This window comes from Odocoileus virginianus, unplaced genomic scaffold, assembly GCF_023699985.2.
Source record: "Odocoileus virginianus isolate 20LAN1187 ecotype Illinois unplaced genomic scaffold, Ovbor_1.2 Unplaced_Scaffold_34, whole genome shotgun sequence".
In the NCBI taxonomy this organism is placed as follows: domain Eukaryota; kingdom Metazoa; phylum Chordata; class Mammalia; order Artiodactyla; family Cervidae; genus Odocoileus; species Odocoileus virginianus.
Window position 1 is genome coordinate 1 of NW_027224296.1, and position 9,682 is coordinate 9,682.

The following is a 9,682-nucleotide window of genomic DNA, read 5'->3' on the forward strand; positions in this document are numbered from 1 at the left end:
TTACTTCTACAGCGAATCATTTTATACATGAAAGCAAGGAAATAGCTTATGAAAACCACGGTTACACAGATGGAGCTTTTACAAAAACCAAGGTTACACAGATGGAGCTTGAGCATGGACAAAGTTGATGACACCAGGTTTACAAAGTTCATGAGACACATAGACTCTATTTTCTCAGGATCAAAAGACAGTCTATTTTCCTCAAGGCAAGCTTGTTATTCTCAGCACTATTCTCATGCAGTCGTAAAAGCCATATATGCAGGAAATATTTCCCAGGGCAAAAGCTGCCAGTTCCTTGTGAGGACCTTCTCCTCAAGGCAGTCACGTAGTTTCCCTCAACTATAGCCTTGACTAGACAGACCTTTGTTGGCAAAGTAATGTCTCTGCTTTTTAATATGCTGTCTATATTGGTCATAACTTTTCTTCCAAGGAGTAAGTGTCTTTAAATTCATGGCTGCAGTTACTATCTGCAGTGACTTTGGAACTCCCCCCCCCCAAAAAAAAAGAAAAAAGTCTGCCACTGTTTCCAGCTTTTTCCCATCTATTTGCCATGAAGTGATGGGACCAGATGCCATGATCTTAGTTTTCTGAATGTTGAGCTTTAAGCCAGCTTTTTCACTCTCCTCTTTCAATTTCATCAGGAGGCTCTTTAGTTCTTCTTCACTTTCTGCCATAAGGGTGGTGTCATCTGCATATCTGAGGTTATTGATGTTTCTCTTGGCAGTCTTGATTCCAGCTTGTGCTTCCTCCAGCCCAGCGTTTCTCATGATGTACTCTGCATATAAGCTAAATGAGCAGGGTGACTATATATAGCCTTGACGTGCTCTGTTCCTGATTTGGAACTAGTCTGTTGTTCCAGGTCCAGCTCTAACTGTTGCTTCCTGACCTGCATACAGATTTCTCAAAACATCAAATTTATACCTTACATATATATAAATTCTGTTTGTCAGTTATACCTTGGTAAATCTAAAAGAAATTAAAAGCGTAAAGCAATATACTTAAAAAAGGGAAATGTTTGCTATGCAATCTAGGTAACTTTTGCTATGATGTCATTATCCAACAGTTTTGGAGTCTCTGGGAATGATAATGGGGTTTGGTGAGAAGGTGACAAACTTTTGACTTCCTTTCATATACAATGTTTCTAAACCTGCTATTGATTTTTCCTCATGTTTTCAAGAAATATAAATTGAACCAGGAAACAATAATTAGCTTTAATTTCTTGTTCTGAGCCTCTGAAGAAGAATGCAAGGGATTCTCTCTAGGGCCTTGTGCCACAGGGAGTGGAGGAGACATAAGGGTCTCAACCTTTCCAGTAAATCAACAAGTCCTCTGGAGAGCAGAAGGGGGCTGCCTTTTCCACAGTCTCATGTATCTAATAGATACCTTAGCTTCAGTTATTTCTTCATGAGATAAATCACTTGGGGGAACTTCGAGTGACGGAAAACATTACATATCAGGAACAGGAAGTGCATACTTCCGTGAAAGATATGTAGAAGGGCCTGCCTTACTGAACTCCTTCATAGCAATGTCCTGAACAAGTGTTTCCTGGGAGTGTGAGGACACAGGGGCCCTGAGACTCTTTGGTGCATGGCTCTCTGCTTCTGCCAATTCAGAGTAGAATTGTGCAAGGGAGAATAGGCAGGTAGGTATTTAACCAAAATTGAATTTAAAGGAATTAAAATGTAATTTCTGGAGAAATAGAATCAACAAGGTTGCCTCTAAGTAAGATTTTAAGGAGTTAAGGAAATTGATATTTAATTGCATATAAGTAAACTAGAAGAACATGTAAATCTACCAGAATTGAGTAAAAGATGGTCAGTGGTTTATTCACTTCCCCTCACGTCCCAAGGGGACAATAGACAATATCTGGAGGCATTTTTCGTTGTCACAATGCAGGGACAAGTGATGAAGTTACTATCATCTAGTGGACAAAGGCCAGAGAAGCTGCACAGGATAGCTCCTTATAAGAAGAATAATCCAGTCCAAAATATCAATAGTGTCATGACTGAAAAACTCTGAAAAAGATCACTGATAAAGAATTTTATAACAGTGAGAATTGACATGGAAAAATTCCCTTCTGATTGTTACTTAAATATACTTATGAAAATAGTATGGTGGCTTTTCATATTATAAAAATTAAATATATGCTCTGATAATCCAGTAATCCTGCTTCTTAATATTTAATTATTTAATTCAAATATTTATTTATTTAAAAAGAATTAAAATGATGATTTCAAAGAGATATTAGCATTCCCATGTTCATTGCATAGCTATTCACAATAACAAAGATTAGAAATAACCTAAATGTCTATGGACCAAAAAGTGGATCAAGAAAATGTGGCATGTACATAAAATGACATAAAAAAGAAAGAAATTATGCAGTAAATTACCACATGGATGACAGTATCCTTAGTGAAATACGTCAGTCACAGAAAGACAAATACTGTATAAATTCACTTATATGTTCATAGAGTCAAAAAGTGGAGTGATAGATGTCAGAGGCGAAAGGAGGGGAAAACAGGAAGTTACAAATCAATGGAAACAAAATATCAATTAAGCAAGTTAAATGAGTTCTAGAGATATACTGTACAAAAATCATATTGGTAGTCAACAATACTGTATTGTACACTAAAATACCTTAATTTGGTAGGTCTTATGTGAAATGGTCTTACCACAATAAAAGAAATCAAGGACACAAACAGATGGAGAAATATATCATGTTGATGGGTTGGAAGAGTTAATATTGTCAAAATGGCTATACTACCCAAAGCAATCTATAGATTCAATGCAATCCCTATCAAGCTACCAATGGTATTTCTCACAGAACTAGAACAAATAATTTCACAATTTGTATGGAAATATAAAAAACCTTGAATAGCCAAAGTAATCTTGAGAAAGAAGAATGGAACTGGAGGAATCAACCTGCCTGACTTCAGACTATACTACAAAGCCACAGTCATCAAGACAGTATGGTACTGGCACAAAGACAGAAATATAGATCCAATGGAACAGAATAGAAAGCCCAGAGATAAATCCATGAACCTATGGACACCTTATCTTCGACAAAGGAAGCAAGGATATACAATGGAAAAAAAGACAACCTCTTTAACAAGTGGTGCTGGGAAAACTGGTCAAACACCTGTAAAAGAATGAAACTAGAACACTTTCTAACACCATACACAAAGATAAACTAAAAAATGGGTTAAAGATCTAAATGTAAGACCAGAAACTATAAAACTCCTAGAGGAGAACATAGGCAAAACACTCTCCGACATAAATCACAGCAAGATCCTCTATGACCCACCTCCCAGAATATTGGAAATAAAAGCAAAAATAAACAAATGGGACCTAATGAAACTTAAAAGCTTTTGCACAAAAAAGGAAACTATAAGCAAGGTGAAAAGACAGCCCTCAGACTGGGAGAAGATAATAGCAAATGAAGCAACAGACAAAGGATTAATCTCAAAAATATACAAGCAACTCCTGCAGCTCAATTCCAGAAAAATAAATGACCCACTCAAAAAATGGGCCAAAGAACTAAACAGACATTTCTCCAAAGAAGACATACAGATGGCTAACAAACACATGAAAAGATGCTCAACATCACTCATTATCAGAGAAATGCTAATCAAAACCACAATGAGGTACACGCCAGTCAGGATGGCTGCTATCCAAAAGTCTACAAGCAATAAATGCTGGAGAGGATGTGGATAAATGGGAACCCTCTTACACTGCTGGTGGGAATGCAATCTAATACAGCCGCTATGGAGAACAGTGTGGAGATTTCTTTAAAAACTGGAAATAGAACTGCCATATGACCCAGCAATCCCACTCCTGGGCATACACACCAAGGAAACCAGATCTGAAAGAGACACGTGCACCCCAGTGTTCATCGCAGCACTGTTTATAATAGCCAGGACATGGAAGCAACCTAGATGCCCATCAGCAGACAAATGGATGAGGAAGCTGTGGTAAATATACACCATGGAATATTACTCAGCTATTAAAAAGAATTCATTTGAATCAGTTCTAATGAGATGGATGAAACTGGAGCCCATCATACAGAGTGAAGTAAGCCAGAAAGATAAAGACCATTACAGTATACTAACACATATATATGGAATTTAGAAAGATGGTAATGATAACCCTATATGCAAAATGGAAAAAGAGACACAGATGTACAGAACAGGCTTTTGGACTCTGTGGGAGAAGGCAAAGGTGGGGTGTTTTGAGAGAACAGCATCGAAACATGTATATTATCTAGGGTGAAACAGATCACCAGCCCAGGTTGGATGCATGAGACAAGTGCTCGGGCTTGGTGTACTGGGAAGAACCAGAGGGATCGGGTAGAGAGGGAGGTGGGAGGGAGGATCGGGATGGGGAAAACATGTAAATCCATGGCTAATTCATGTCAAATGTATGACAAAAACCACTACAATATTGTAAAGTAATTAGCCTCCAACTAATAAAAATAAATGAAAAAAAAATCACTCTTTCATAGTAAAGCAACTATGTTCTAATAAAGGTATAAATCTTTTCAGAGACATCAAAAGCCAGAATAAACTATGCCCCTTTACATTGTAGAACATTAGCTTAATAGGATTACTTTTAAAAGCAATATGACTGTAATAAAAAAAACTAACAGAAAATTAGCTATCTATATCACATTAGAAATCATTAAAATGAAATAATAGTTAATCTAAATTAAACCATTCAGTAACCTTGAAAAAAAAATAAATATCAGCACAATATGATTACTGAAATCTAAATTGTACTTGGATTCCATCAGCTTTTTCCCTTTAATTCTCTCTTTATTTTCTTGGAGCCAACCCAGAAACCACATTTTGTTGTCATCATGTTTCCCTAATGTCTGACCTGTGACAGATTTTGACTCTTTCCTTTTTTTCCAGCCTCAATGATTTTAAGGAGTATGAGTGAGGTATCCTGTAGAATGCTTGCAGATATGTGTTTGCCTAATAATTTTCTCATAGTAAGATGAGATAATAGATTTTGTGAAAAGAATATCACAGAGGTGAAGTTTCTCATCACATCATATCAGGGGGTAAATGATGCCCACACTGCACCACTGGAGATGCTCCCCTTCATCTTTTACTTCAGGTAATGTTGGTCATATTTACTAAACTTGACTGTGAGATTTGAAATGGAGTTGATTTAATAAAAATTATTTCTACTGTGTTCATTTTCCTTATTTAAATTCTATAGTCCTTGGTTTCTACACTGAATATGTGCTACTTCAATAATTCAATAAACAGAAGTAATTAATGGAATGGATGTGGTAGTGCAATCAAATAGAACAGTTATTTTAAAGGGATCAGTTCATTGTCCAAACTTAATATTTAACTTTGTAAATATCTCTGCTTTAACTCTCAATGAATCATGATGATCTAAACGCTGGACATTCATACTTCTCCCATATGTTAGAGTAAAAGTATGGAGGAACAAGATTATGCCTGGCATACTGTAGTCATTCAATTAATATTTAATAATTATTTCATTTATAATTGCACAATTTTTATAATTGTAAAAAAAGTATCAGTGTGAGGAAGGGTCTGAGAGAAGTTATTTTAAGCTACAAATGTTCATGTGAAATGCCCCTAATACTGCTCCAGGTTTTATAGAACACAAGAAAGAATTACATCAGAGAATTGTGATTAATTTTAATTATGTCAAGGCTTTAAGAGAATGAGGCAACAGTCTCTAGGGTTTATGCCCCATAGGTTGTGACTCTAGATATAAGACTATATCTGTCACTCCCAACCAAGAGAGATCCTACTTTCACCCATCAGCAGGTATGGACAATACCTCAGCAGCTCATGGAAAGCTGCTGTGTAGCTCAGGAGCCCAGCCTGATGCTCTGTGATGACCTAGGAGGAGGCATGGGAGGGAGGGGGAGGCTCAAGAGGGAGGGGATGTATCTGTATATGTCCCTTCCAACCAACAGTAAATTAAAAAATAAGATTCTAAACAAAAACTAATATTATTTTCAGAGTAGGGTATTAGAAAAAAAAGCGTGAGGGAAAATTTATCATTTAGACATAGCGAGTCCTTGAGTAATACTGAGTCATTGTGAAAGTCACCAATCTGAGCTGTAAAGGAAGGGGAAATGCCTCAGCCGCCAGAGCTTTGGCTGAGAACTGGCTCAGCTCAGCCTCTGAAGCAACAGGGCTTCCCTGGTGGGGCCGTGGTAAAGAACCTGCCACCAGTGCAAGAGATGCACGAGACTCGGGTTTGATCCCTGGAGTCGGAAATGGTAACCCACGTCAGTATTCTCGCCCGGAAAAAATTCCATGGGCAAAGGAGTATGGAGAGCGACATACAGTCCATGGGTTCACAAAAGAGTCTGAAGCAATGGAGTGACTGAACACAAACAAGTGCCTGGAATGGAGGGTTAGAAGAGCTCTGAGAATCTGTGGAAGGTGCATTATCACCAGCAATTTAAAAATAACATTTGCATCACAAAATCCATTGCGTGAAATAAAACATTAGTTTAATATTAATTTTCAAGTGGCCTAGACAAATCAGCTATAGAATGTCTAGCTTTGTGATAGATTGCCTTTTGAGAATGTCTTTTTAAAATATATACTCAAATTTATGAGTATAGGAAGATATAGGTATCTTGAGTGCCTCAGTTTTGCCTATGATCTGACATCACTGCTGAGCCATGTAAAATCTATTTCTTGAGTTGTGGGACTAGACACCTTATCAGAAGTGATAGAGAAAGTTCCTGGTATGGCAGGGTCTAAGAGGTGTAGGTCACCAACTGTGCAAGCATGTGTGCTGAGTCTCTCAGTTGTGTCCTATTCTTTGCAACTCCATGTACTACATAGCCGACCTGACTCTGCCCACGTAATTTTCCAGTCAAGAATACTAGAGTCGGTTGCCATTTCCTCCACCAGAGGATCTTCCAACCCAGGGACTGAACCTGCATCTCTTGCATCTCCTGCATTGGCAGGTGGATTCTTTGCCACTATCCCCCTGAGAAGACATTGGTCACCAATTAGAGAAATACGATTCTTTTCTATTAACATTTTCTCATGAAATATTATCACACTGCAGTACTACCTTAAATGTTTGATCTTTCTCTTTTACAGGTAATATAGGGACAGAATAAATGTCTTTATTTATGGACATTTCTATGTTAGAATCTTTCGTAGTGCTAGTTAAATGTTTCCTAAGTTCCTTTCTCATCTCATCTGATGCTGCCTTCTTGTATAGCTCTCTGATATGTACACTTTCATTGGGCAATTTCCCATAGATTTAAGATCACTAGTTTGTGACAAGTTGGGACATGATTATGAATAAGTGAAGTATCTTAGTACTAAGACGTTGAACATAGATTCTCTTGTAGACAAATGGAAAATTTGTGGGAGTCTGGATCAAGATTCCAGCCACAGATGTGTAGATTGATCCTTATTTGCATGTTACAGGGAAAGTTAAGGATCTCTGTCTTCTGTTTTGTCATGTCTTTGATAAAGACCTAGACTGTATTATCCTTATTATTTGTTCAATGTTATTATTCCACAAGCAATGAGGTGGGATTGATAATTAGGGCTCCCTGTGTTAAGAAGAACACTCTGAAAAAATTAACTAAGGTTTATTTTAACAATAGACTTACTGAGTCAGAAACAAAAGTAAATGTTAAAGTATCATGTGGAATTAACAATAAAGGCACAGGTACAAGCTGTTAGAGGGGTCATTCTTAGTGTCATGTTGTGAACATGTGATGCAAACTGTAATTTATTTAGAATTTTCTCATTTTTGCTACTAGTTTTAGGACTGAAATAATCAGGTATGGTACTAGACTAGGTTAATCTTTTATCAATTTATAATGTTCAAGAGGACCTAACAGTGTTAAAGAAGGATTTCACTGAAAATAACTTCCAAGAATTTTGATTTCATATTATCTCTAAATACTGAAATTATAATTCAGAGCTAAAAAGTTCAATAATGGTACTGTGCTATTTAAAGAAAAAGTTAAATGGTTATCTTTTGAAAATTTTAGACATTTAGCAATTGTGCATAAGAAACACAGAGAGAGGTTCTAAAAGAGACACTTTGCTTCATCTTCCAGGTTTGGAAAGGAGTCATTAACTGAGGGTCTTACATCCTCATTTTCTCTAATATGTTTGTTTCCAGGGCTGATTCAGATTCTGACCAACAGAAGCCATGATTCTATCAGAGAGAATTAAAAGTGGGGCAGTGTTCACTCTCCTGGGCTTCTCCGATTACCCAGAGTTTCAAGTGACATTCTTCACCATCTACAGTGTCACTGTGGTAGCGAATCTTGGGATGATTGTAATCATCAAAATTAACCCCAAACTGCACACTCCCATGTACCTCCTTTGTGGATTTCTGTTATTCCTCCATAATTGCTCCCAAGACCATGGTGAATCTCATTGTAAAAGACAAAACCATCTTATTTGTAGGTTGTATAATGCAATACTTTTTCTTTTGTACCTTTGTGGTGACTGAGTCCTTTTTATTAGTTGTGATGGCCTATGACCACTTCATGGCCATCTGCAACCCTCTGCTCTACATGGTGGCCAGGTCCCCAAGACTCTGTGTGATGTTAGTAGTTGGATCTTATGCTTGGGGAGGGGTGTAGCTTGCTCCTTGACATTCACATGTTCTGTTACCAAATTATCATTTCAAGGTTTCAACACAATCAACCACTTATTCTGTGGGTTATCCTCCCTGCTTTCCCTCTCTTGCTCTGATACTTATCTCAACCAGTTGCTGCTTTTCATTTTTGCCACTTTTAATGTGGTCAGCACACTCTTCATCATTCTCCTGTCTTATGTGTCTATTGTTGTCACCATCCTCAAGATGCGTTCAGCCTGTAGTCGCCACAAAGCCTTCTCCACCTGCGCCTCCCATCTGAGCACCATCAGCATCTTCCATGGCACCATCCTCTTCCTCTACTGTGTGCCCAACTCCACAACCTCCAGGCACACAGTCAAAGTGGCCTCTGTGTTTTACACAGTGGTCATCCCCATGTTGAATCCCCAATCTACAGTCTGAGAAATAAGGATGTCAAGGACACAATCTCCAAGGTTGTGGGGCTCTAAATTGATTTCTTAGTGAGCATTATAATAATTAGAGTTTGTTCTTGATATGTAAACAAAGTGTAGCTACAAAGGTTGGTTTTTAAAGATAAGTTTAAATTAATGAAGGGTTAATGCTATAAAATTAATGGTTGCCAGGAGAGGAAAGAAGTTTTGGGGAAAGGGTTAGTTTGGGAGTTTGGGGTGAATGTGTCAACTCTGTTATATTTAAATGGATAGCCAACAAGGATCTGCTGTATAGCACGTGGAACTCTGCTCAATGTTATGTGGCAGCCTGGATGGGATGAGAGTTTGTGGGAGAATGAATATATGTATATGTATGGCCGAGTCTCTTCGCCATTCACCTGAAACTATCAGACCACTGCTTGTTAATAAAAAAAAAAAAAAAAGTTAAAAGAGAATTATTTAAAATAGAAAGAACATGCATTTTGGCTCAAAGAGACTAAACTTAATTCTCTCTTACTTACCAGGAAAAAAATTATCAATCTCACCATTTTCTAAGTTTTCATCTAAAAAATTCAGACAAGATAAATATATTAAATAGATTAAAATACAACATAGATATGTGGCATGCCTTGTGTAATCTTAATTGAATT

General features: G+C 37.3%; 1 pseudogene; it reads left to right on the forward strand.

Annotated features, from left to right (window-relative positions):
• The first annotated feature begins 8,187 nt into the window (after nt 1–8,187).
• On the forward strand, nt 8,188–9,089 carry LOC110146834 (olfactory receptor 5D18-like; annotated as a pseudogene).
• Nucleotides 9,090–9,682: the final 593 nt, after the last annotated feature.